At 46.0% G+C, this 15351-nt stretch overlaps 1 protein-coding gene across 1 annotated transcript in view; it reads right to left on the bottom strand.

Moving 5' to 3' along the window:
• The window catches only part of ABTB2 (ankyrin repeat and BTB domain containing 2), a 207885-nt gene that overhangs the window by 157374 nt on the left and 35160 nt on the right, over nt 1–15351 (bottom strand). The window lies entirely within an intron of this gene.

Here is a 15351-nt window from a genome sequence, read left to right as displayed (position 1 = left end):
TTTCCACCTTCAGAGAGACAGTTAAGAGAGGACAATGGAGTAGAATTTTACTTTTTCATTCCTCTAAACCTTCATTCTGAACATGTTCAAACTTAAAGAAACAGGAAGGATAGTGCAATAAATGCTCATATACCCTTTACCTAGACTCACCAATTGTTAACATCTTTTCTTTTCTGAGTGATTTGAAAGTTGCAAACACGTGGCTTCCTCTATCAATATTTTAACATGTATCACCTAAGACAAAAGACATTCTTGTATATCACATTGCCATTCTCAAGGAAGTTAATACTTACTATGGGGAATTCCCATTTGTTATAGTAAAAGAAAAAAAAAAAGAACAAACAAACAAAAGTTAATATTGACATAGTAATGTTACCTACGTATCATTCCATATCATCATGTTCACTTTTAATAATTAAGAGTCAGCCAAACGTCAACTAAATGAAATGATACAATTTGGATTCAATTCATTTGTTCATATAAAAAAATTCTAATATATACCAAAGTCCATTCTCTAAGAACAGGACATTAACAGTCATGCTCTCTAGGAATACGAGGTATTTACAAGGTCTCAGCACCATGACTCTAAACTAATTTTCTTCATATACAACACTGCAGACCCAACAGAGGAGAACAAAGCTTGAAGTAAAGGCTCCCACCAGACAGCTAGAAAGCTTTTTTTTTTTTTTTTTTTTTTGAGATGGAGTCCTGCTCTGTCACCCAGGCTAGAATTCAGTGGCATGATCTTGACTCACTGCAACCTCCGCTTTCTGGGTTCCAGTGATTCTTCTGCCTCAGCCTCCTGACTAGCTGGGATTACAGGCATGCACCACCATGCCTGGTTAATTTTTGTATTTTTAGTAGAGATGGGGTTTCTCCATGTTGGTCAGGCTGGTCTTGAACTCCTGACCTCAGATGATCTGCCCACCTCAGCCTCCCACAATGTTGGGATTATAGGCATGAGCCACCGCTCCCAGACTGGAAAGTTGTTTTTTAAAAAGACATTGCAAACTGGATGTGGTATTGCATGCCTGTAGTCCCAGCTACCCAGGAGCCTGAGGTGGGAGGAAGGCTTGAGCTCAGAAGTGTGAAGCTGCAGTGAGCCATGACTGTACCACTGCATTCCAGCCTGGGTGACAGAGTGAGATCCTGTCTCCAAAAATAAATAAATAAACAAGTAAATAAGTAAAACATAGAAAAGAAAGGCTAGAAGGTACACCACTTTCTTTATCAACTTTTCCTTTTTATAGACAAATATTATAAATTCTTCAAAGAAGTTATTTGGGAAATTCTGCTGTGTGAAAGTTCTGATGAGTTCAACACACAGCAGGTACTTAAAGATGCCTCTGGGCTGAAGTGAGACTTGCTTACTGGTCTTCCAGCCATAGCAAGCGATGACAGCTAGCAGCATGTCAGGAGAGTTTAAAAAAAAAAAAAAAAGGAAAGCAGACAGACTTCAAGAAGACTCAGTATGGGGTCACTGAGTGTGGTAGACTTCCCTGAGTGTCTCCGTGAATTAATTCCTCTGTTAGATTCTGGTATCCTAAGTCATAAGGACAACCCAAGTCACCTAGGGCCCTGCAGGCCTGTGCTGCTGTGGGTGAGAGCCCTCCCTCCTGGTATTGTGAGGACTGTTCAACAGCAACCAATGCTCCCAGAAGGTAACAGGCTGCCAGGTCACAAAAAGGAGGAGTCCAGAACAATTAGGTCACTTCTCTAAAACACCTGTGAGATCAGAACTGAGAAGTGACCAGCCATGTTTTACCAATGAGATCACATGTTGATCCCTACAACTTCCCTCACCTCCTCATATGCATAACCTGTATTACCACTACATCCTAAAATGCTTGGAGAACTCAAGAGCTCACACCCCCCTCACACACCCAGCATGAGCTCTTCAGCAGTCTCCACCATCCAGAATGCAGTCAATGAGCAGGAAATGAGGGAAAGAGTTTGAACAGTCAACAGAAATGCCAGGGACCCTGCTCATGGCTCTCCCAAGAAAGGACACCACAGATTCTTTCCTTTCACACATTTTCCAAAGTGCAATTTCCTTAGGGGCACAGATTGTGCTCTCTTGGTCTGATTCTTATATTAATGGCTTGAGTCTGGCCCCATAGTTAGATGACTCTCTTAAGTCACAACATGGTGGAATCAAAAGGTGGATTTTTTGGAATCAGGATCCTTTGGACAAGTTACTGAACTTTTCTGAGCCTCCATTTCGTTTCTAAAAGTATAATCTTTTTACTTTCTTTGAGGTTTAAGTGAGATGAGAGATTACACACATTAAAAAGCCATGGGGCTCAGTGGTTTAGAGTGCCGCTCTGGGGCCAGACTGCCTGGGATCAAATCCTAGCCCTGTTCCCTCTTGCTCTGTGACCATGGACAAGTCACTTCACTTCTCTGTGTCTGGACCTCCTCATCTGCAAAATGGGGATAACAACAGTAGTGCCCGTCTCCTAGGTTACTGTGAGGATTACATGCACGGACACATGTGATGAGCTTAGAATACCGGATGCAGGGCAAGTGCTCAGTGGATGTTTGTGATTATTAGTCATTGCTACTATAAGTACATTTCCAGCCCATCACCTGACACATAACAAGTACTCAAAACAGCCCACGGACTGAAGAAGCTGGCTGATTTTGTTTCTCAGGCCACAGCTTGTTCGAAGCGGCAAGAAATGACAGCTAACAGCGTTAAAAGGGCTTAAAAGTTTACAACACAAAAAGCAGGCATAAAAACTTGAGACTGTAGTGTGGGGCCATTTAATATTAGGACCAACATTCAATCATATCTTGGGGTCACTACCTGAGGGCACAAACACTGTAAGAATACTCACGGATCTTGAATCATCAAGAATATAGGCACATCTGCTCAGCTCACTCGCTGTTACTGGCTGGGCACTGTGGCTCATACCTATAATTCCAGTACTTTGGGAAGCTGAGGCAGGTGGATCATCTGAGGTCAGGAGTTCGAGACCATTCTGTCTCTACTAAAAATGCAAAAATTGGCTGGGCCTGGTGGCAGACACCTGTAATCCCAGCTATTCAGGAGGCTAAGGCAGGAGAATTGTTGGAACCCAGGAGGTGAAGGTTGCAGTGGGCTGAGATCATGCCATTGCACTACAGCTTGGGAAGCAAGAGTGAAACTCCATCTCAAAAAGAAAAGAAAAAGAAGAAAGGAAAGGAAATGAAAGGAAAGGAAAGGAAAAAGGAAAGGAAAAAGGAAAGGAAAAAGGAAAGGAAAAAGGAAAGGAAAAAGGAAAGGAAAGGAAAGGAAAGGAAAAGAAAAGAAGGAAGAAATGAAGGAAGGAAGGAAGGAAGGAAGGAAGGAAGGAAGGGAGAGAGAAAGAAATTAAAAAACAGGAAACTAAGTGAAATGCTTTTCAAATGCTTTGGTCTCAAAGAGTTAAAGTTTTATTGCAATGGCAACGTTTTGGCACTTACAAGGCACGAATGTGCTACAATCCCGAATGGTTCATGCCTCTGTGGTCTGATAGGCTGAGATTTCAGCAGAGGCAGATTTACTATGAAGCCAAAGAAGCAGCCCCTATTTGTACAGGTTGCTTCCAAAACTTCTAGAGGGGGCCTGGCAATGTGTTCACATGGACGCGTGTTTTTACAAAATTTGCCAAAGTAAGAGTAACCACCGTCAGTTGATACCACTCTCTCTTTCCACTCCAACTGACCACGTGTCCCCATGCTTTGGGTGGGCATTTTGGGGACCTTGTTAAAGGAAACTGAGCTGGTGACACAGTAAGCCAAGTTCAGTGGTTAGCAGTCATGTCCACATAGAGTTAATATATCACTAACAATCCCTTATACCAACGATATCCTAAAGGACTCCTATTGCAAAATGTGTTATATATGACACAAGGGTGCAGGGCCAGAGGTTATATCAAGATATGAACAGGCCTTACTGTGCTTAGCACCAGAGGCAGGAGCAGAGGAGAAAAGAAACTCATGATGGACAGAGTCAGAAGTTAGGCTTGTGGGAAGTTCTTCCAAATCTACTGCTCAGAAATGAAGGAAACGTAGCCACGATTTCCCCAAATTGGACAACAATCCTTACTTGACATCACCAATAATGACTTATGAGGTTAAAAGGACATTTTAAAAACCACTGGAGAAAAGGAAAACAAACTTTTGGTTAACTATTTTAAAGGGAAGACTGAATTGTTCCTTTAGAAAGTAGTACAGAATCATTGTCGTAGGAAGAGGTGATCAGAGTCAAAAAAAAAAAAAAAAAAAAAAAAAAAGGATGGGAAAGCCAGTATTGTCAAGGTATGTCAGGCAGTTAAAGTGATTGATTTGTGATATGTGTCAGCTTTAAAATTTTTTCGCATTTTAAATAAATACTCACCTTTATATCTCATTGTGCATTTGTAATTTTGGATTCTTTTCCTTAACTGTATTAACTTCAGGTATCAGGAAACCCGGATTGCTCCTGACAGTGGCCTAGTGATCACTTGGGCTTGACCTCGACATTGACTATCAGTGACAGCAACTTCTATTACATTGAGCAACCGTGCTGCCTCTAAAAGGGAGAGGGACACAGTATGTATGTCTCTTGCTCATCAATGACATGAGCTCAGGGAGGAAAGAGCTGAGAGCCCAGGAAGAACTCAAGAAGTAATCCCTCCTCCATACGCAGATGACTTTCTAATCCTTATCTTCAGATTCATCATCCCATTTTTACTTTACCACTTTATTATTTCACAGATACCCCAAATTTGGCCCTTGTCCTGTGTCCCTCCCTCTCTCAATTAAAGCTCCAGCATCTACCCTGCTGTGAGTGCCAGAAATGTGAGTCCTGATTCACCTGCCTCCCTGCAACCCTCCCAATTCCAAATCAACTTCCAAATCTGTCACTGCTGCTTTTCTCCACTGCCACCCTCATGTCCCCAAGCTCGCCTTCCTCTCCCTTACAGGTCTCCTCTTCACGCACCATCCCTCCAGCCAGAGCAAGCCCTCCTTGCAGAGCACAGTTCTGACCACACCAACCTCTGCAGCATCAGTCCAGCCTGTAAGTTCATGTTCTTTTCAGCCTCAGGGCCCTCACACATGCTGTTCCTTCCCCTGCACCTCCCTCACCCTCCAGCACCCTCCCCTCTGCTAGTCAAGTCCTCCTACCCAACTGGGTCACGGGCCCGTTTCAGAAGGCACACGGCTCTCCTCCACGGGTGGGCTGTATGGAGGTTATGCTGTTGAATGTGCATCCGCCCCACTAATCCACTGATGGTCACCTGCATATCCTCAGTCCCTTGCGCAGCTCCCCAAAAGACACATTCAAAAACAGCTGTGAGAGCAAATGTGTGCATTTGTGCTGTTTTTGGAAGGGAAGCAATTTCCCCAGTGGTCCCTTTCTTCAGCCAGGGTCCTGATGAAGGATACCAGTTAGACTATGGTGCTGGTCCTGGGGAAACCACAGAGATGTCATTTCTCCATTTTGAAGGGGCTCTATGCACAGCCTGACCCCTTCCACTGCCCTCAGTTTCTGACCTTCCTGGTCTTGGGAGAAGAGGCGGCTCCTCGGCACTCTGGCTTTTGCTGGCTCTGGGGTGCTGCATCTCTTTCCAGTGGACCTGACAGGCCTCACACACACCCTGAGTTGTCAGGCCCCGGAAGGGCTGTCTGGCCCCCTAAGAGCTGCCACCTGTGAGGTGAAGCTGGACAGGAGCACGACACTTCCATGCGGCAGACCCAGAAAAGCACACCTCAAGTGCTTCTAAATTTATCTACGTGGAGAAATCTAAAAATACCGAAGGTGATGTTTATTCCTGAGAACACCAGAGTGGCTGGGATAGGCCTCAGCTGCCCTCTTCATTACCTTCAGCTCCAAACCGATCCAAATAAGCTCACTCTGAAAACATCTTATCCTGCAGCACAAAGGATGCTTCAAACCGGTCCCTTGGCCACTCCCAAAACCAGATTAGGGCAGAGCGCCTCACTGAAATAGAAATTCCAAAGCCAGTCCTAATATCTTGAGAGAGAGAGAGAGGGAGAGAAAGAGAGAGAGAGAGAGAGAGACTTTCAGAGATAAGCTGAGGTTGTTCTCTAGGGCCAAGTATAAAATCTTTTTTGAAAAGAAAGTGTCCACTTATACTGAGAGGCACTTATTTAAGCCCAGACCCAGTTACTAGTATTCTGCCCTAGGGTAATTATTACACCTTTTCTCTTTCAAGAAGTGATATAAGCGAGCAATCAAATGCCACTCTGCTGGAGCAGGACTTCTAATTACCTGTTCATTCAGAGAAAGCCAATGGGGACGAAGGTGGTGGCTCATGCCTGTAATCCCAGCACTTTGGGAGGCTGAGGTGGGCAGATCACCTGAGGTCAGGAGTTCGAGACTAGCCTGGTCAACATGGTAAAATCCTGTGTCTACTAAAAATACAAAGATTTGTAGGGCATGGTGGTGCATGCCTGTAATCCCAGCTACTTAGGAGGCTGAGGCAGGAGAATTATTTGAACTAATTCTCATTAGTTGCAGTGAGGTTGCAGTGAGCCGAGATTGCAACACAGCACCAATGCACTCCAGCCTGGGCAACAGAGCAAGACTCTGTGTTAGAAAAGAGAGAGAGAAAGCCACTGGAACAGCAGGTGGTTCTGCCTGGAAGAGAGCATCTTCAACCCGACACAGCATCTCCAGATACCCTTAAACAGTCCCTTTTGATTAAACACTGAATCCCAGAAAAACACATGTCCATTCGCTTCAGAGGCAAGCAATGCTGGACTGAGGGCACGGAGATTTAGGCTCAAATTTGGCGGGTTTTCTGCACTGTAAACTGGGGGTGGTGACTGCTGTTGGGGGTCACCTTGAGGATTATAAGGGATAAACAAGATGACAGCACATTGCCGGGCATTCCACGGGGCTTGACAGGGAGACATGGCATCAGAACCCAGTTTCTGGCTTTTGTGCCCAGAAGAACATTCAGCACTTTATTATTTCTGGATCAAAAAGGTTATTCTCTAAACTGTTTCCAGAGACAAACTGGTTTGCAATCCTCAGAGTTTCCATTTGTTCTTTCATCTCTCAACTGGTCTAAGAGTAAATAAACCTACTCCCCTGAACAATGCTGTGTATTAGGTTCTGCTATTCTTTTTTTTGAGACAGGGTCTCACTCTATCACCCAGGCTGGAGTGCAGGGGTGTAATCGTGGCTCACTGCAGCCTTGACCTCCTGGGCTCAGGCAAGCCTCTCACCTCAGCCTCCCAAAGTGCTGGATTATAGGCATGTGTCACTGTGCTGGCTACACTTAACACAAGTTACCCCTTAACACAAGTTACACTACTTAACACAAGTTACCCCTTCTGAGGCAGTTTCTCCTGTAAAATGAGAATACATTTTACAGGAGAAACTGCCTCAGAAGGAGTAGCTTGTGTTAAGTTATAAAGCTAGCAAGTGGCGGAGCTGGGTCCTGAAACACAGGCCTAAATGATTCTAAAACCCATGTTCTTAAAAAACAAACAAACATTACTTGGTATATTCTCAGGAGTTTTGGGTAAAAAAACCAAACAAACAGAAAAGGCCCCATTTCTTAGCAAGTGAAACTACATGCACTAAAATTGAATCTATATTCTTGATTTAGCAATGGTCCAGGAACTGAAAGAGTTAACAATAGCTCACTGTCATTGGAACCGTTTATACAGGAGCCCATGTGCATTTTCTTGCTCAAGGGGTTCTGGAACCTTCCCTGGAATTAGGTCAGCATCTGGAGATCAGCTAGCAGTGGAAAGAGGAGTAACAAACAGAATGACCAGATGCCCCAAAGGCTTCTGGCACTGGCTCTGAAGGGCTAGCACTTGGACGGACGGAGCATCCCATTGGGCCGGCTCCTGTACACTTCAGCTGTTTCCCAGGTAGGATGTGGTCTGACCACATTCTTTGAAGTATATGGTAGCTCCTTATAAGCCACCTGGCTCAGAAGGCAAGCCAGCACCCCAGCAGGCCCCACCGAGTGCCACCTCCTACCCCGTGGGGCCCACGCTCCCTGGAGAAGCCGAGGCTCTACTGGCCTCATATACAGCCCAGTCACTGTAACCCAGGCCATTGGACAAGGAGGATGTCTACAGAGTATCTCAAACGCCCTGAGAGATGGAGCCCTTACAACACACACTTCACATAGATGGTGATATCAGCCATGCCATGAAGGTGGGAGAGATGTCACTGGGAGGGCGCACCTGACTCAGTTTCTTCATCTGTAAAATAGAGGTTACAATAGGACTTTGCAACTCTACGGAGAAACGAGATCTGTGTAAAGCACTCAGTGCCTGGTGCTGAACACATGCTCATTATGTCCCGCTTTATTACTACTATTTATTACCACCTTTATAATGAGTAACAAGAAATCATAGATTCTCTGTGTAAAAGCCCTCCCCACTGTCCTCTGCAAGGGACTTCCCCCAGCACTGCTGACATTAAGTCCGAGCTCACCTCCAAGGTGGGACAGGTTGGAGGGCACAACCCGGCTCTCACACGGTGCTAGGGTGTGGGTGCTGCCTGTTATGTGGTAAATGGATAAACATGCTCTGGAAACCGAGGGGGCTTGAGGTCGCCAAATTTACAACAGCAAAGGGGAGGGGCTGAGGCTGGCCACAGATTGATGAAGGAAAATATTACCTGAGATATTCCCATGCATGAGGCTTTAATTCCCTGATCTCCAGCACCCCAAAACCTTCCAGGGCCATGTGGAAGGCTGGATGGATGGCCATGTTGCCTGCCCTAGAGATCTTCCAACTGGTCTCACCAGACTTGAGACTGTTCTTACTGGAGATGCTGAGACAAAGCAGAGGCTTCTGCAGCCTATTTACTAAGCAGCTCTGAGATTAGACTCTAACCTCAATGAGGGCAGGGACCAGGTCTATTTTTCTTGCTAGGGTATCTGTATTCCAAGGCTGAGCCAGCACTTGGCATGTAGTCCACCTTCAATAGTATTTGTTGCATGAAGAAAGGAATGACTAGAAAAGCCAGTCAATAGATGTGTGTGCTTTAAGGACCTACTATGTGACATACCTATGCTAAGTGCCACAGGGGCAAGATCTTTTCTTCTCTACACACGACTGCAAGGGAGAGGTGCTGGTTGTTCTCCTCTGAGACAAGTACACTGAGGCTAGGAGGTCAGTTTACCCTCAGACCAGGACTCGTGACTAGTGAGTGGCAGAGCTCAACCTTCCCCAGGTATCATCCGATGCTGGTGCCCAGAACCTCTTAGAAGCACTGGCCACATCATTTTCAGGGTCCAGATCAAAATGAAAATGGGAGGGTCCTTGTTCAAAAATTAAGAATTTCAAGGCAGTGATAGCTGCTCGTTAAGCCAAACGTGGAGCCCTTCTGAGTGGGAGGCTCTCTGTGACAGCACAGGCTGTGTGTCCCTGAGGCTCACCCTGCTCTTGAGAGGCTGAGGGTGATGCTGCACTTACAAGGTACAGTCAGCCCCCATGACGGCCCTAATGGTTTTCATGTTGCCAAGCTGCAGCCCAACTCACCAAATGACTTCTCCAGGAAGGCTAATGCAGATTATCTTACCCTCCTTTCAAAAAACAAAGACTGGAAAAATACCCGCCAGAAGAGCTCAAAATTCCATATTAAAAGGAGGTCTGCCCTCATGCGAGCCTGCCTTCCGGACAGTACATTTGCATGAGGCCACGTGAGCGCAGACACTGTGCAAACAAGCTCGCCTGGTATTTGGAAACCTAACCGGGACCAGACCCTTGGTCAAAGAGCTGCAATTATCACAGAGCAAGTCTCCTGATTAAAACCAGGGCACGGAGGTTCCTGGATTTCACTGAATAAACATGCCCAGTTCAGGCTGACTGGTTTCAGCTGATGGGGAGAAATGAGTCTATTTGAAATAACCTGTGTCCGGGTCAGTCCTGACACTGGCTCTGAGGGGTCTGGGGTTTGGCTCTCTGGGATTTAGAAGTACATCTTGGGGAGACTTTTGAGACAAAGGAAAGCTGTATTTGGGCAGCTAAAAAGCTTTGGGGAGTACAGGCCCCAGTCATTCATGAGGAGGAATGGAAACAATTAGGTTGAATCCAGGGGTGTGTTCTGGGTTCCCATTCTCCTCTCCTGGCATCCAGTGCCTGTCTCCTCCATGCCTCCTCCCCCACCCCAATCATGGCTCACCCTCGGCCCTCAGCAGACACAGGCAGGGAGAGAAGGGTACATTCTGGCTGGCCGTGACCCAGAGGCCTTTCTGTGGTGAGTATAGTTTTGAAATGCACAGGTCTCCTTAATTTCCCCTTTCCTATTAGAAATGAGACGAGCGGCCACCCTCCGGGTTTCTGGCTGCATTTCATGGCAGGAGCTCCGTGCTTCTGACGGACAGAATTCCCAACCCGTGCCAGCCAGGTGCTGGGCATCTACCCCTCACAGGGGAGAAACCGGAGGTGGCTTAGCATAACTTCAAGGTGACCTTATGCAGCAATTTCTAACCAGTCACCGTCAAACTGCTGATTAAATGTTTCCAGTTAAAATGTTAAGAAGAAAAGAGGCCAGGAGCAGTGGCTCATATCTGTAATCCCAGCACTTTGGGAGGCCAAGATGGGTGGATCACCTGAAGTCAGACGTTCAAGACCAGCCTGACCAATGTGATGAAACCCCATCTCTACCAAATCTACAAAAAAATAAACTGGGCATGGTGGCGAGCACCTGTAATCCCAGCTACTCAGGGGGCTGAGGCAGGAGAATGGCTTGAACCCTAGAGGTGGAGGTTGCAGTAAGCCAATATTGTACCATTGCACTCCAGCCTGGGCAACAAAGAGTGAAACTTTGTCTCAAAAAAAAAAAAAAAAAAAAGAAAGAAAGAAGAAAAGAAAAAATGTTTTGCTTTATTTCACCCAACACTTGACATGACAAGAAGTAACTTTGGGGCCAAGTGGCCAGGCTTGCTAGAACAAAGCTAAAAATGCCAATGTTCCTCTGCTTCACTCACTCTGCAGCAAGGAAACTAACATTCCAGACCCCCCATCCCTGGCAAGGAGGAGGGGAGACAGCCCTCACTGATGGCACCTAACATGAGGCTGTGTTTTGTGGACAGTCCCAGATTCCGGCCATCACAGTGGCATTGATCACATGGACACTACAAAAGTCATATCCTTTCTTTCAACCATCAGCAAGCTGGGTTTCTCTGGATAGACAAGAACTCCTCACAGCAGGTTTCAGCAACGATTTCATTCTAAAGCCAACTTCAGGTGCAGCCCAGCTGTGACTATAATCAGAGTGGATGGGCTGAGCCTTCTGCTCCTCTGGGAGGTAAAAGATAACTCACTGGATCGTCTCCTGCACTCTGCTCTTTCGCTCCCCCAAAACCCACAGGCTTGTCAATGACCGACTGCAAACATGTGTTTGCCGCAAATATTTCATCATCAACTACCAGGCTGAGCAGTGGAAATAGCAAGGCCAAGTTACCGTTGCCACTGATGCTGTTGAAGCCCAGTTTTACAGATAATCTATCAGCCCTAGAATATGTTTTTTGTTTTTTTTAAAAAATACAGTGTGTGCTTGAATGTGATAAAAACTGCAACAATAACAACTGCACACACAGTTTCCAAGAATAAACAAAGCCTGGCTGGGCCTGTCCTAATTGACTACATTAAGGGTATACAAAGGACCTGTGTGTGCCCCAGACAGAGGTGGCACAGAAGATATGTGGGAACCCTTGTGATGCAGCTCTTACCCTGGACATACGAATGACCTCACTGGGGAAGCCCGAGGAGGTACATGGGAAAGAACGGAAAGATCTGGACAAAACATTCTGGCCCTAACAGTGTCTGCTTCAAAACTACTGTGCCTTGGGTACTCAGGGAGGCAGAGGCACAAAGCCTGTTTGATTCTGCTATGCTCATAGGCAACTGACTACAAAACCAACAGAACTGAACAATGCCAGCCAGAGGCACACGCAAGAACCCTTGGTACTTCATGGGACAGGTTTCTAGATGTTTAATAAAAACCTGACCTGTCTTGGGTAAGTTAAACACATCACCTGTTTAAACAGTTAAACAGTGTCATCTGTTTATATTCTAGACGTGCCTGATGAGCCTGGCTTAGGCAATCCTGCCCTCTGATTCCACTGCCCTCTGTTGAGATCCTCATCACAATCATTAGTATACTGTTTACAGGTTTTCTACCCTTGAAGAAGGACTATAATCTTCCTGTGCAAGGGAGCTGGGGTTTGTCTCCTCTCCCTCTTCTTGTATTTTTTCCTTGATTGCACTCGGCCCACAGACTGCTCAAAAGGAGATGCTGGCAATAGAAGTGCAATGAGGAATAATAAGAGAAACCCTTGGTCAACAAAATTACTGGGCCAGGCATGGTGGCTTACACCTATAATCCCAGCAGTCTGAGAGGCTGAGGCAGGAGAATCGCTTGAGTACAGGAGTTCAAGACCAGCCTGGGTAACATGACAAGACTCCATCTCTACAAAAAATACAGAAATTAGTCGGTGCCTGTAGTCCCAGCTACTGGAGAGGCTGAGGTGGGAGAATCACTTGAGCCTGGGAGGTGGAGGGTGCAGTGTGCCAAGATAGTGTCGCCACATTCCAGCCTGGGTGACAGAGCAAAACCATCTCAAAAAGAAAAAAAAAAAAAAAGATTAAGAATGGCTTATTTCAGATTTGGGAATACATGTGCATGTTTGTTACATGGGTATTACATACATAATGGTGGGGATTGGGCTTCTAGCATACCTATCATTCAAATATTGAACACTGTACCTAATAGGTAATTTTTCAACCCTCACCCCCACTCCTGCCCTCCCCATTCCCCCCTTCTGCCTTTTTTATTTTTTTGAGACATAGTCTCGCTCTGTCGCCTAGGCTGGATGGAATGCAGTGGTGCACTCTTGGTTCACTGCAACCTCCAGCTCACAGGTTCAAGCAATTCTCCTGCCTTAGCCTCCCGAATAGCTGGGACTGCCCAGCTAATTTTTTTGTATTTTTAGAAGAGACAGGGTTTCACCACATTGGCCAGGCTGGTCTCAAACTCCAGACCTCAGGTGATCCATCCACTCAGATTCCCAAAGTGCTAGGATTTACAGGCATGAGTCACTGTGCCTGGTCCCACTTTTTGTAGTTCCCAGTGTCTGTTTTTAGTATATTTATGTCCATGCATACCCATTGTGTAGTTCCCATTTATTAGTGAGAATATGTGATATTTGATTTTCTGCTTCAGAGTTAGTTCACTTAGGATAATGGCCTCCAGCTCCACCCATGTTACTGTAAAAGACATAATTCTAAGGAATGACTTATTTTATAGGCAACCTAGAGACTATCTAGAAAAGTCATGCACAACACTTTCCCAAGGAGGAACATGGGCTCTGAGGGACCAAGGGACTGGTCTAAGGACACTCAGTTGGCTTGTGGCAGGGTCAGGATGGACTTGAGTCTCAGCTACTAAATATACAATGACATCATCGTCAAAATTCCAATTTAGATTTCTCAGCAGTTGAAAGAAGGTGGTTTTACTAGACTGTGAATCAGCCAGTAAGTACAGAGTCCAAGAGTACAGGGGATTATTTTTCATTTAATACCAGCTGGGGAGTCAAAACTCAATGTTCTGAGTTGGAAGAGGACCCATAATGTCATAAGGATCCAGCATATTGGTCTCAGGTCATCCTTGGGCAGCTTAACCACTAGTCCAAGTAATCCATAAACCCCACTGTTTGGAGAAACAAGATGTTTTAATGGAGAAATACCAAGAAGTGTCATCTCAGGGCTAAGGAGGGAAGCTTGCATGCCGTTCAAAGGAACTGCCCAGTTATTAGCCTGAGTCAGCTGTAATGTCAAAGGCACCTCTTTCTAGCCGGAAATTCTGGACCCAGAGACTGGGACTGTCTTTGCAAGGATGATGGCCAAAGCCCCTGCAGCTGGGGTAAAACATCTTGTCAGCCCCACAGAGTAATATGAACAGCATTGGAGTAGACATCATCTCGAAGTCTAGAACAGATGACCCAGGGCAAGGCAATGAAATGAAATAAAATGCTTCTTGGATCTGACACACAGGAAGCCTAGGTTCAGGCCTTCTTTCCCACAATCCCATTGACTTCAGGCGGTCACTCTACAGCCAGGTGAAGAAGAGACCTGCCCCTTTATGATAAAGTCAGAAGAGACCCCAGTAAGCTTTGGGGTCTCTTCTGGCTTTTTCATAAAGGGGCAGGTCCCATCAGGACCAGTTGATGCCTGCTCTGGCCAATATCTAGGTAGCAAAGGAGGACAAACCTACCTAAGTGTGAGATAGCTCCAAGCCAAGGACAGGTTTGGGACAAGAAGGGAACAGCCAACATACACCAAGCAGATGCAGTGCTGCCACGTCTAAGTCATTACCAAGGCAAGCTGTGGAGTTAGCTAGACCTGAGCATGAGCTTCCTGCCATCATTCTTCACACTGTTGGTAAGTTATTTAACCCTTCCAAGCCTCTGTTTTATTATCTGAAAAATGAGACACCACGACTTTTATTGATTGATTGATTGAGGCACAGCCTCACTCTGTTGCCCAGGCTGGAGTGCAGTGGCACGATCTTGGTTCACTACAACCTCCACCTCCTGGGTTCAAGTGATACTTCTGCCTCAGCCTCCTGAGTAGCTGGGACTACAGGCACCCACCACCACGCCCAGCTAATTTTTGTATTTTTAGTAGCAACGGGTTTCACCATGTTGGCCAGGCTGGTCTCAAACTCCTGACCCTATGATCTACCCACCTTGGCCTCCCAAAGTGCTGGGATTACAGGCATGAGCCACCAAGCCTGGCCTTTATATTTATTTTATGGAGTCTTGCTCTGTCACCCAGGCTGGAGTGCAGTGGTGCGATCTGTGCTCATTGCATCCTCTGCCTCCTGAGTTCAAGCGATTCTCTTGCCACAGCCTCCCGAGTAGGCGGGACTACAGGCATGCACCAGCATGCCCTAGCTAGTTTTTGTATTTTTAGTAGAGATGGTTGTGGGGTGGGGGTTCACCATGTTGGCTAGGCTGGTCTCAAACTCCTGACCTCAGGTGATCCACCTGCCTCACCCTCCCAAAGTGCTAGGATTACAGGTGTGAGCCACTGTGCCCAGCCTTGAACTCCTGACCTCAGGTGATCCACCCACCCGCCTCGGCCTTCCAAAGGGCTGGGAATACAGGCGTGACCACTGTACCTGGTCACTTTTTAGAGAGCAGGTCCATTAAAATAAGCTAGTGGGTATAAAGTATTTAGTTCAGTACTTGGACATACTAATCCCTTAGCACACATTACTTAATTTTATTTTTATTCTTAACACACAGCTCACTCCCTGAGATCTGCTAACAGACCTGTATACGATTTATGTCTCCCCCAAGTATGTGCACAGATGACCCAAATAGGAATTTAGTTCTG

This window comes from Sapajus apella, unplaced genomic scaffold (assembly GCF_009761245.1).
Source record: "Sapajus apella isolate SASKATOON/1434 unplaced genomic scaffold, GSC_monkey_1.0 scaffold14, whole genome shotgun sequence".
In the NCBI taxonomy this organism is placed as follows: Eukaryota; Metazoa; Chordata; class Mammalia; order Primates; family Cebidae; genus Sapajus; species Sapajus apella.
This window is presented reverse-complemented; position numbering and strand designations above follow the sequence as displayed.